This window comes from Pleurodeles waltl, chromosome 9 (genome assembly GCF_031143425.1).
Source record: "Pleurodeles waltl isolate 20211129_DDA chromosome 9, aPleWal1.hap1.20221129, whole genome shotgun sequence".
In the NCBI taxonomy this organism is placed as follows: Eukaryota; Metazoa; Chordata; class Amphibia; order Caudata; family Salamandridae; genus Pleurodeles; species Pleurodeles waltl.
In genome coordinates, this window is record NC_090448.1 from 21,630,277 (window position 1) to 21,643,307 (window position 13,031).

Here is a 13,031-nt window from a genome sequence, read left to right on the forward strand (position 1 = left end):
AAATACTGTACTGCTTTGCCACAGGAGAAGAGCCGGAGCGTGCCATGTTTACAAAGATATAACACTCTTCTCTCCTAGTGCCGGCACAATCAGGCAGTCGTGCACCACGCACACACCTTTGCACCATAGTGCAGAATAGGTTTGGCACTGGAAGGGTCCCCTTTGTACGTGTGTTGTACTGTGCGCGTGTTGTACCGTGCAGCACACATGCAAAAGTTAGAAAAGAAAAGAGAAAATAAAAACACTTTTCCTTGACAGTACCGATTTGAAATGGGCATTATATTTTGACGCAAAACTGTCTACTTTTTTTAGGACATAGGGTTGTGCGCCAAACCTTGGCGCTAAGTAATGCAAAACAAGAGACAACAGCACCTCCAGATTCTCAGATGTCTCCAGAATGAACTAATGCCAAACAGATGTCTGTCGTTGCCAACAACACAGTGGCTGCCAGGTCCGTGCCACCCGCCTACACCTGGCATTTAAAATAATCCGTTGCTCTGCCCTTTCTAGGTGACAAGTTGAAAAGCAAAGTTTGTGCCATGGCCACCATGTGCAAGGGGGGAATCCGTGCCTACATCACCTGGGGGTCTCTCCAGTCAGAGCCCCTCAGGGCAGAGGTTTCTGCGCACCCGTGTGGCACCTGGTGCCCGGATGGCTTGGTTCACACATGCCCCTCCACACAGAGTACCTCTGGGCCGGAGTAAGGATACCCGCGAACACAAAGCTCCCAGGTGTGGAGTGGATTGGAAGTTCTTGTCTCTACCAACCTGCACGTAGGGGCTGCTCACTGGGTACCCTGGGCACGGGGTGGGTTCCTAGATCCCCAAGTGTCCTTGCTATAGGGGTTTTGGCCGAGTTCACACTATATATAAAGGTATAAAAAAACAAAATAACAGAAACAACTGGCCAGATTCTGCCAAGGCCGGATCATTAATATTAAAGAGAACCCTTTATATAAAAATCTCCAGGTTCATATTTTCTCTTTTTTGAGATTAAACATGTTTTATTGAAAAGATAAACGTAGAGATAAGAAGGGAACAGAATGCCACTGAATTTGTGAAAGATAATACAATGATGGGGCAGATTTACATCCACAGGAACAAAACATCAAGATACAAAATGAGAAGGTTAAAGTTTCAATAAAAGATTGCAAGAGAGTCACAGAAAGAAAGAAGAAAGAGAAGCACAATATAAAATCGGATAAAGGAATGCAAGATTACAAAATAACACATTGTACACAAAATAAATAAGTATTACTACACTTAAGACAACTTAAGCCTATAAGAAAAAAAAACTAGAAACAATTCATGGAGGTTTAGATACCTCTTCAGCAAAAATATCACCTGATTTACTACTGTAGTTTGAACTATTGAGGAACAATGTTAAAGGTGACCATATGCATTCTCTCTTACGAGCTAAAGATATTGGGTGCACATAGGCCCTGTCTAATAGATGATGAAGCAAACAGCATACCACCAGGCTTTATGAGGAACATGCACAGTGGCGGCTGGAGTTGGGGCAGAGTGGTTGGGGGGGGGTGGGGAAAACAAAAAAAAAACCTTACCTGCCTCATCGCCGCCAGTTCATTGCTCTTCTGGGTCCCTCACTGAAGGCACAGCTCCCAGCCTAACCTGCAGCCAATCCTGATGCTTCTCTCATGCTCCTGGCAGCATGAGAGCAGCATCAGGATTGGCCTGAGCACTCTCGATTTGAGCTCACAGGCAAACTGGGAGCCTGCTCTCGCCAACCTGGCAACACAGTGCCGGGTCGGAGACAACTCAGTGCGCATGTGTGTTTGGCCGTCCTGAGATGGCCGGCCAATCACATATGCACACTGAGGGGAGTGCACCTACTACTCCCCCTGATGCCTGTCATCCCCATGGCCCACCACGAAAAATAAAACAATAATAAACACAGTTTATTAACATTTAATTTTTGAAGTTTGCAGCTGCTGCTGCTGGCGGGGGTGCGACGCTCCTCCGCCATAGTGGAGGAGCCGCTGCTGAACATGAGGTTATTTGTTGCAAGGACGAAGCTCAATGTGTCTAGAAGTAGAAGTTTAGGTGGACGTGTTAGGTGGGACCAAACTGGGGACGGGCTTCCTAAGATTACAATATGTACAGTATATGGGATGTTGAAGTTAAAAATCTTAGTCAGCTGGTCCCATACCTTTCGCCAAAAAGCAGCAACGTGAGGACAAAGAAATAACACACGCAACAAGCCACAACGAGGTGCATTGCAGGACCAGCAAATGTCATGCGTAGTGAGCCGGTCCTTATTCATTTGAACTTGGCTTTTCTCATTAAGGTGGCATTTTAAAGTGCGTTCCCCTTATGTTTACGGTTGAAAGTATATACTGGTCAGAGGAAATAATACCGGATGGGAGTGACTTTCCTCATTTTTGTACGACCCAGGACATTAAAATATCGGTCCTGGCAGTAAAAAATCATTCCAGGGCGAAAACTTAGCCAGAGAAGGTGGTCCTTGTGCCATTGTATTTCTCCTCACCCAACTCCACCAAATGCAGTGCGTCCAGCTGTTGCAGCTGCTGCCAGGAGGAGGAGGGGGTGGGAGGTTAGCGCACGGAGGGTGGGGGTGTGAGGGGCAGTTCAAAAAATAAATAGACTTACCTGCCTCTCTGCAATCCGCCACGTCTGCCAGCTGCCTCCTCTCATGTGCTTCCCTCCCCAACCAATCACAATGCTTCTCTCATGCTGTTACACAGCATGAAAGAAGTGCCCTGATTGGCCTGAGCGGGCAGAAATGTCCCTGAGGGAGGGAGTGGGGCACTGCACATGGTCTTCACTAGGCTGTAAAATGCAGCCGGGTGGAGAGTTTCTAAGTGCGCGTGTCAGTTTGGTCGGCCTCGGGCAGCTGGCCAAACTGACATGCGCACTTGAAAGTGCATCACTACACCTCTTCCACTTGATGTGGAAGAGTTTGGCCCCGCCCTACGAAAGCGGGAAAATAAAGGAATAAAAAAATACTTTTATTATCCCTTTATTTTTCTGCTTTTCGTCAGTGCGGTGACGCTCCTCCGTCATAGTGGAGTGGCCGCCCCTGACGTCTAGTCTTACTGGCTCTATAAGCTTTAAAATATGTAATTAACCAAACATTTCTGTAAAAAATGAGTCCAGTGAGAGTAACGAAATAGTGATCCATGAAATGGACGATCCGGGAATCTGGGCCTCTTTTTTTGGGGTTGCCGGTGCCTAGTCCGACCCTGCCTTCAAGCTGCCCTCCCTGCGCAGCTTCATGTGAGCTGTGTGCTCCTCTGCATTGACACCCGCTGCTCAGTCTGTCCCTGCCTGACAGTAGGACCTGCAGGAGTTTGGAGGGGTCCCAGAGATGGGGGTAGATGGTCCACTGACACCCCGCAGGCATGCTCTAATGACGTCACCAGGTGAGGAGAGGGACAAGTGGGAGGATACCCCCCCTTCTCCCTGGCTAAGCTCTCTTCTCCTTGGCTTGGGAGCTCTAGCCGGGGGTCGGTTATTATCTGATGGTAATGCCCCCTCAACGCACAGTAAAGCTGCATTAGCAGGCATTGAAACGCCGAGAGTGCAATAACCAATCAGTTTCCTAGGAGTGCGGTCTGTAACTAACAGTAAAGGCCCCCGGCTGGCCTCTCAGAGGGGTTAGAGAGGGGCGTGGTCGCAGAGATGGCTCATTCGTGGGCATCATTGACCCTGACATCAGTTAGTAATACATAAATTAGAAGATACGCGTCTTAGCTGCGGCTCCAGAGTCCTACTGGACACAAAAAAAACAATTCCTTTGAATTCCAACATTGCAAAAAAAATCTCAGATTTTCCAAGGTTTACCCAGATAATGAGACAAAATCTATGGATTCTAAGTCTGTGTTTTTTTGGTCTGTGGCTGCTTGGCCTGTGTTTCTTGGTCTGTGGTTTCTTGGTTTGTGGTTTCTTGGTTTGTGGTTTCTTGGTCATGGTTTCTTGGTCTGTGGCTGCTTGTTGTGTGGTTTCTTGGTCTCTGGCTTCTTGGACAATGGCTGCTTGGTTTGTGACTGCTTGATGTGTGGTAGCTTAGTCTGTGGCTTCTTTGTCTTTGGTTTCTTGGTCTGTGGTTTCTTGGTTTGTGGCTGCTTGGTCTATGGTTTGGTGGTCAATGGTTTCTTGGTCTGTGGCTGCTTTGTCTGTGGTTTCTTGGTCTGTGGCTGCTTGGTCTGTGGTTTCTTGGTTGATGGATTCTTGGTCTGTGGTTTCTTGGTTTGTGGCTGCTTGGCCTGTGTTTTTTGATCACGGTTTCTTGTCTGTGGCTTCTTGGTATGTGGTTTCTTGGACTGTGACTGCTTGGTTTGTGACTGCTTGGTGTGTGGTTGCTTGGTCTGTGGTTTCTTGGTCTGTAGTTTCTTTGCCTGTGTTTCCTTGGTCCGTGGCAGCCCCACTGGAGCTACGTGGGTTCCACTCAGGTGTAGGCCGGTCCACGGAGGACCCGTGAGACTTAGGGACTGAGCGGAGCTTGTGAAAGCCTAGCAAGATGCTCTTGGACACGTCAGTGCCTCTTCAAAGCTACCCTACCTGACACCCGAGTGACTGTTCACCCTATTACCCGACATTTGCCTGACTTTGTGTCAGCCCTATCTGCATCCCAGGGGCACCAGGGCCCCCTGTCTCCTCTGAAGACCGGCCCCGCCTACTGTGTTCGGCCATTTGTTCAGAGGACCAGAGACCAGCTCCTCAGCCAGAGTCCCCTTGTATGGAAACAAACACGCGTGTCCCGGCGGCACCCACAGTGCACCGTGCGTTTACAGGAGCTCTGATCCTCTGCACTTGTGAGAAGTGCAAAGCCAGGGCTGCCTTATCACTACTCCCTGGGGACATAGTCCATGTGGCAATCACATCACCTGCCTTAACGAGATCAGAGTCCCCCCTGCTCAGGCTGCAAGATACAAGCTGCAGAAGGTTACACACGAAGCGACGTGCCCTGTGTTGGCACCGGGGCCTGGACTGGCACACATAGCTCTGCCGAAACTATTTTGATTTCCGACTCAGATAGCACCACAAACCGCGCCCCCCGGCCCTTTAAACCTCTCCATTGGGGTTTGGAAAGAGTCCCTCAAATAAAGTTTTGGAAGACTAGAGCCGAAAGGTGCATTTTTAGGCTCTAATCTATGGAACATGTTGCACCCTCCCTCTACCCTGAGTATAAGAGGAAGACGTGGAAGTTTGCCACGGATGGAACAGAGTGTAAATGACATTTAGACGGACCAATGGCAGAACAGAGATAACCCAATATATATATATATATATATATATATTTAAATAACTAGAGATCTGTATTAATGATTGATTTTTTCTTACACGATTCTGGCAGGCACTTAAGAAGGGTTTTTAACAAGAATTATTATAAAGCAAATCTTCTCCATGTAGGGTTTGTTAGAGGCAGTACGCAACACCAACAACATTCCCTACAAATGTAGTCTATGACATTTCATGTAACCAGAAAACTATCCGTAGGCTATAATTCAGAGAAATAAATTCCGCACTTTAAAGCCCATGCTTTTTATAATCAGTATGTCAGACCTATAGCGTTTATCATACCTTCTCATAATGAAAATATCACGCCTATGACATCAGAAGTACTTAATCCTAATGAGCCAATCAGGGCTGTAGCTTTTATCACTGGTTTGACACCATAACCACCTGCGGACTCTTGCACTGAGCTTGTTTTTTCACACAGTGACCACCAGGCAACAATCAGACATAATTATACAATTACATAGTACTCAAAATTATAGCTGGCCATGGAAAATACTATCTCTTAAGAAGGCCTAACAAGGAATCTAAGAGTGAAAGTCTTCAAAGCCCCCAGTTTGTCAGAGGGGGTAACCAGCACCAAAACCCTTCCCTTCTATGGTAATCTATGCGATTTCATGTAACAAAATATCAGTCCGTGGGTTTAAAAACAAAGTAATAACAACCTATCCTCAATTGTCTATTGACTTTAAGATGTTTTTCACAATCAATACTTAGGCAGTCATTCTGACCGCGGCGGGCGACGGTCGCCGCCCGCCATGCGGTCACCACCGAATGACCGCACCGCAGTCAAAAGACCGCGGCGGCCATTCTGGATTTCCCGCTGGGCCGGCGGGCGCCCGCCAAAGGAGCACCCGCCGGCCCAGTGGGAAACACCCTGCAACGAGGAAGCCGGCTCCGAATGGAGCCGGCGGAGTTGCAGGGGTGCGACGGGTGCAGTAGCACCCGTCGCGATTTTCACTGTCTGCTAAGCAGACAGTGAAAATCTTTGTGGGGCCCTGTTAGGGGGCCCCTGCACTGCCCATGCCAGTGGCATGGGCAGCACACCCGTTCCCGCCATCCTGTTCCTGGCGGTGTAAACCGCCAGAAACAGGCTGGTGGGAAGGGGGTCGGAATCCCCATGGCGGTGCTGCAAGCAGTGCCGCCATGGAGGATTCCCTGGGCCAGGGGTAAACCGGCGGGAAACCGCCGGTTCCCCTTTTCGGACCGCGGCTTTACCGCAGCGGTCAGAATAGCCCAGGAAGCACCGCCAGCCTGTTGGCGGTGCTTCTGCTGCCCTCCGCCCTGGCGGTGTCAGAATGAGGGCCTTAATGCTTACTGCCTTTATCATAACATTTCATGATGAAACAGGGTTGAAATTTGAAAAAAAGAGCTATGACGCTGCCGGGGTTGACCAGTTCATAGCACTTGGCCCTAGATGGCGCACATGATCTGTATCGAACCGAGACATGCTGTATCTATTGTTGTGGGCTTCAGCCTGTCCATAGGCTTCACATTGGCTGGAACTATCGTCGCTCAATTTGTCATTCTCCATGTTTAAGGGCATGCATGTGTCAGGCCACTTCCGGTGTTTAGCCTGTCCGAGAGCACCACCTAACTTCTTTGAGCCATGCTCAGTGGTCATTTCCATCTATTGTTTCGGGACTACTTTTTTTATTTTTTACAAATCCTGTGCCCATGCTGTAGCCTGCCTCCTGTTGCAGCATGGCTGTGCTCGTGTTTTCACTTGCTTTCTTGTCTGCACACACACTAATGCACGCAGGCAGGCTCACTCGTAGCACTCACTCCTCTGGCTTCACGCCACCCCACCTTCTCCCTGCTAGAAGCAGTAATTCAAAATACTGCTTATTTTCAGCACCATTTGGGCGCACTTCTAAATCTATTTAATTGGAGTGGAAAAACATTCACATTTCAGGCCATTTGCCATTACCAATTCATTTGCCTGCCTTTCTTTCCAAATGACCCAACTTCCAAATAGCAGCTCATCTGGTTGAGCGCTGTGTCCACCTGGGAAAGAATGCAGAATTAATCACATAAAACGGCGACGACAAACAATGCTGCCCGAGTGATGCTGCATCAAGTGAACAATGCAGGACGCTCCACGATAAATTCGCCCAATAGGTTTAATGAACAAAGCAGGCTGATGGAGGAAAGATGTGCTCATATTTACAGACTGCAGCCACAACAGAAACAAATATAAACATGCAATCACTGGCTTCCTCTCAATGACCATTCATTAGGATAACTATGTGACATTTTTGACATCTTAATTGATATTGTAATGTATTTACTAGTTTTCAACTTGTTACATTTGGGGTGGAGCAGGGTGTGATGAGCCGAGGTACCACCTCAAGCAGTCTCGTCCGTTTACTGGACACGGCCGCCATGCTTGGTTACCGGCATTTTGTCTTGTATAATGCTGTTTTGTGTATAGCACATCTTTGACGGGTGCATTGCCATTTGGTGCTGTTAAATGGTGGTGTGTGCGGAGATGTGCATGTTTTTTATGGTGTACAGTCTGAAGAGGTTCTACAAGTTCCACCCTCTCAACCAACTAGCCATGTGACATTGGGTGGGTTGCTAGGTGTTGTGTTCGACGATGGTGTGTTCAGTGGATGAGATTTGCAGCTTTGGTAGGTTGACTCTTTAAGGACTGTTTAGTGCCCGATACTAGCACCTAAAAGACTTGTGTATAGTGTCTTGCGACCACCTCACCTGTATGCCTGTTACTTCCTGTGGTCAAAGTGGGTGGGAAAGGGGGGGCACAACTTGCCCATACTTTTTCAATTTAAGGAAAGCAGTTCCCCTAGTTTCTGAGAAAAGATAACCGTCCTGGAGCGGTTATTCCCGAGAGTGAAATGCTTCAGCTGCAGTGTAATGCAGGGAGCCTCCTGCACTGTGAAACTGAGGCAGACAGCTAAACAAGCCTTCCTGCCAGAGGCCTGCTTACCTGAAAGAAATGTGAATTTTAATGACTTTAATTATTGGAATCACTTGACACTTCGTGAAGACATATTTTTATTAGTTTTGAGTGGTTTTGGAAAGGAGTTACCAGCAGAGCTGTAAAGTGTATGCTTTTTAAAGTGTTGTAACCTGTGCTATGCCCCAATTCTCCACTGCTCCAACCAGGATTCAATTCTGTGGCTTTCTGGTCACAGACATAGGGGGTCATTCCGACCCTGCCGGTCAAAGACCGCCAGGGCCGCGAATGACGGAAGCACCGCCAACAGGCTGGCGGTGCTTCCTGGCCCATTCTGACCGCAGCGGTAAAGCAGCGGTCAGAAAACCGGGTCAGGCGGTTTCCCGCCGGAATTCCCCCGGCTGGCCAAATCCTCCATGGCGGCGCTGCAAGCAGCGCCACCATGGGGATTCTGACCCCCTTCCCGCCAGCCTGTTTCTGGCGGTTTTCACTGCCAGGCACAGGCTGGCGGGAACGGGTGTCCTGGGGCCCCTGGGGGCCCCTGCACTGCCCATGCCACTGGCATGGGCAATGCAGGGGCCCCCTAACAGGGCCCCAGCATGCTTTTCACTGTCTGCATAGCAGACAGTGAAAAGCGCGACGGGTGCAACTGCACCCGTCGCACACCTGCAACATCGCCGGCTCCATTCGGAGCCGGCTTCTGTGTTGCAGGCCCCTTTCCCGCTGGGCCGGCGGGCGCTACCTTAGGTAGCGCCCGCCGGCCCAGCGGGAAAGTTGGAATGGCCCCAGCCGTCTTTTGACCTCGGGGCGGCCAAATGGCGGTTCCCCCCAGGCGGGCGGCGACCGCCGCCCGCCGGGGTCAGAATGACCCCCATAGACCTCTAATGGAGGTTTCATAAAGTGCAAAAGTGCATTTCCCACTGAATAACTTAACCTGCACTTATTTTAAATTTCAGTAGTGTGTTATTTGATATGTACATACTTGAAAGTGAGAGACCCAAAAAGTTACAGAATATTAGATTTTTTAGCCACTTTTTGACCACGCCCCCACAATTACTTGCTCCGCCCCCATTGTGCACAGCATCGCAGTTCCCTACTATTTTAATGCGCTTCTCCCTATGCCAGTGTTTGTGCCTTGACAACAAACGAATCAGCCTGCCTCCTCTGTGCTTAAGATTTTACCCCATCCTCTGCTTTCCAGGGATCGTAGGGTGTGGGTTAGATGCTCTTGCTGGACCTCTTTTCTGACTGCGGATCTCCTAAGAATCTTGCAAAGTACTGACTTCTGACAAAATACAGTGGCTAGCCTTTTATTCAATGGGTAAAAAATGTACACGATGGACAGGGTTTCAAGGATGATGGCTACAGAGGACTCTTGCAGTTTGCATATTTTTATTCACTTAAGGAATGACTTCATGACTTTTTATAAAATGTCCCTTAGCTAGATCTCACTATTGTTGTTGCCTGTTTTTCTTGGTTCTTTTCAAAGAGCTTTAACGTATGGCTCCATGGTGCTTGGCCAGTTCTGCTAGAAGCCAAGGGCCATATGTACGAACAAATTTTTCCATAGACATAGAATGGGTAAAAACCTTTCATACATCTGGCCCAAGTTCCCATCCTCCTGCTAGCCTGGTTCTGTCCACAGACTGTGAATCAACGTCTCACTCTTGAGGACAAGGGCACTTTGGCCATGGCTCTGAGGGAGACCATAGACACTCCTGGAGAGGGCAGAGGTTGTATCCTCATGCACTGGTCTTGTGTGATACCGCAGGGGATCCGTTTCCACCAGACCCACTCGCACAAAGCCAACTTTAAGTCCACGTTTTGAAGATTGGCGACAGACACCTCGATGTATCTTTGCAATTTGCTTTAGTTGCATTGTAACTGTGGGGTTTAGTTTAAACAGGGGTTTCCGGGAAAGTTGAAAGCAGCTACAATGGCAATCAAATGGAGATTGAGGTAATTTTTGGTTTTGGCATCAGCAGTAATAAGTCTGGTGGGGCTGTACAATCGTTGGCAATGTTAATGCATTTTTTGTATATCGATAAAACAGCTCCAGAGCCGTACACAAATCCGTTTACACTGCCAAGACCTATTGGCTTTGTCAATGCTTTTTTTAACTTTTAGCCATTCCTTTTAGCAGCGCACTGCTGTACAAAATAAAAATCAATAGATGTTGCATAGACAACATCTATTGGCTTCAGAAATTCTTGTTTTGCCTGTTTGTAGTCCTGTTTTATGGTCTGGAGGGCTGGTTTTTACGGTAAACTTGTCTGATATTATCACAAACATTCAGTTCAACAAGGGTGAAAGTGAAAGTAAACGTGCTCACATAGCTTGTAAAGCATGTGTACAACATGCCTTTACAAGTTAAACCTACCCCGATTTGCAAATTTGGGCCTCTTTTTAGGTCTTGCCTACGCAGCCCGTGCATTATGCTGTGAGGCATATAGGCTCATATTTATACTTTTTTAGTGCCGCATCTGCGCTGCTTTTTGACGCAAAAACGGCGCAAACTTACAAAATACAATTGTATTTTGCAAGTTTGCGCTGTTTTTGCGTCAAAAAATGACACACATGCGACGATAAAAAAGTATAAATATGGGCCATAGTTTACTATTCAGTGGGCTTACCACCTACCCACAACACACCATAAGTTGTTTTCATTGCCACATTGATTTGCGATTTTTCGATTGCTTAGTTTCCGTAGGCTTCCATTCCTTACTTGGGTTAGCTGCTATCTGGAACATGGACCAAGTACATGTGTTTTTACCAGTTTTGTTTGCAAAACACAATTTTTTTAACAGAAGCTTTTTGTTTATGTTGCGTTCACCCTATCTGCCAACTCTATCAATGCTTCAGTTATTTAAACCCACAACTGTACTAATCTATGCCATTCTACTCAATGCTACACCACTCCACCCCAGGCAACTTTACACCACGCTACTCTATGCCACTCTGTAACCGCCACTCCACCCTATGCTACTGTACTCTATGCCACTCTACGCCACTCAATCCCACACAATGCCACTCTTTGGCACTCTACACCACTCTGCTTTACATCAATCTGCTCCACGCCACTCAACTCTATGACACAACACTTCACCCCACGCCACTTTACTCCACCCTATGCCGCTTTACACCATGCTACTCTACGCCACTCCATTCTACGCCACTCCGATCATCGCCACTTCACCCTCTGCCACTCTACGTTACTCAGTTCCACACAATGCCACTCTATGGCACTCTACACCACTCTGTTTACATCGGTCTGCTCCACGCCACTCTTCTCCATGCCACACCATGTCACCCCACGCCACTTTACTCCATCCTATGCCACTTTACACCATGCTACTCTATGCCACTCCATTCTACATCACTCCGATCATTGCCACTCCCCCCTCTGCCACTCTACGCCTCGCAATTCCACACACTGCCACTCTATGGCACTCTACACCACTCTGCTTTACATCGGTCTGCTCTACACTCCTCTACTCTATGCCACACCACGTCAACACACGCCACTTCACTCCACACAGTGCTACTCTATGGCACTCTATGCTACTGTACTCTGCGCCAGTCTGACCTACGTCACTCTGTTCTACACAACTCTATTCTTCTCTGTGGCACTCTCCTCTACGCCACATTACTCTATTCCACTTTACTCACCACTCTATTCTATGCCATTCTAAGGTACACTACTCTACACCACTCTATTCTACTCCAGCTTATGCTACTCCACTCCCCTCTACGTTACTCCACCCAAGCCACTCCATCCCAAGCCACTTCACTCTATGCCACTCCACATAATGCCACTCTATGGCACTCTGCACACTCCACTCTCTGCACTCTACCCCATGCCACTCTACACCACTCTGCTCTACTCCACTCTGTTCTATGCCACTCCACACCACTCTACTCCACTTCAATCTACTCTACTTTACTATATGCCACTCTGCACCACTCTACTCTACACCATTCCACTCTGCTCTACACCTCTTCACTCCATACCACTCCACTCATCTGTGAACTACTCCACACCACTCTACAGCACTCTACACTGCGTCACTCTATGCCACTCCACACCACTCTGCTCTACTCTACGTCACTCTGCTCTATACCTCTCCACTCTATACCACTCCAGTCATCTGTGAACTACTCCACACCACTCTACAGCACTCTACACGGCACCACTCTGTGCCACTTCATACCACTCTGCTCTATGCCATTCAACTCTATTCTGTGCCACTCTACTCAATGCTACTTAACTCTACTCCACTCTAGGCTACTCCACTCAATGCCACTCTGCTCTACACCACTCTATGGCACTATACTCTACTCTATGCCACTCTACTCTACTTTACACCTTTCTACTCTATGCCACTTTACTCCATGCTACTCTTCTCAACACTAGTCCACTCCGTGCTACTCTGTGCCACTGTACTCTATGTCACTCCATTTTATGCCACTCAACTCTATGCCACTACACTTTGTCATTCTACTCTATGCAACTCTACTCCACTTCCCTCCATTTTACCTCCAATCTACGGCACTCCACTACACTCCATTCCCCTCTATGCCACTCTACTCCTCGTCACTCCACTCTACTCCATGCCACTCCACTCCATGCCACTCTACTCTACTCCACTCTGTTCTACGCCACTGTACTCCATGCCACTCCATGCCTCTTTACGCCATTCCAGTCTACTCTAGGGCACTCTATCCCATGCCACTCCACTCTACACCACTCCACACCACTCTACTTCACTCCATTCAATGCCATTCTACTCTCCTCCACTCCACCATATGTCACTCTATTCCACTTACTTCCT

The 13,031-nt window shown here is 48.1% G+C and overlaps 1 protein-coding gene across 4 annotated transcripts in view; it reads left to right on the forward strand.

Moving 5' to 3' along the window:
• Nucleotides 1–13,031, forward strand: part of IL17RC (interleukin 17 receptor C) — a 167,861-nt gene that overhangs the window by 3,405 nt on the left and 151,425 nt on the right. The gene's annotated exons all lie outside the window — the stretch shown is intronic.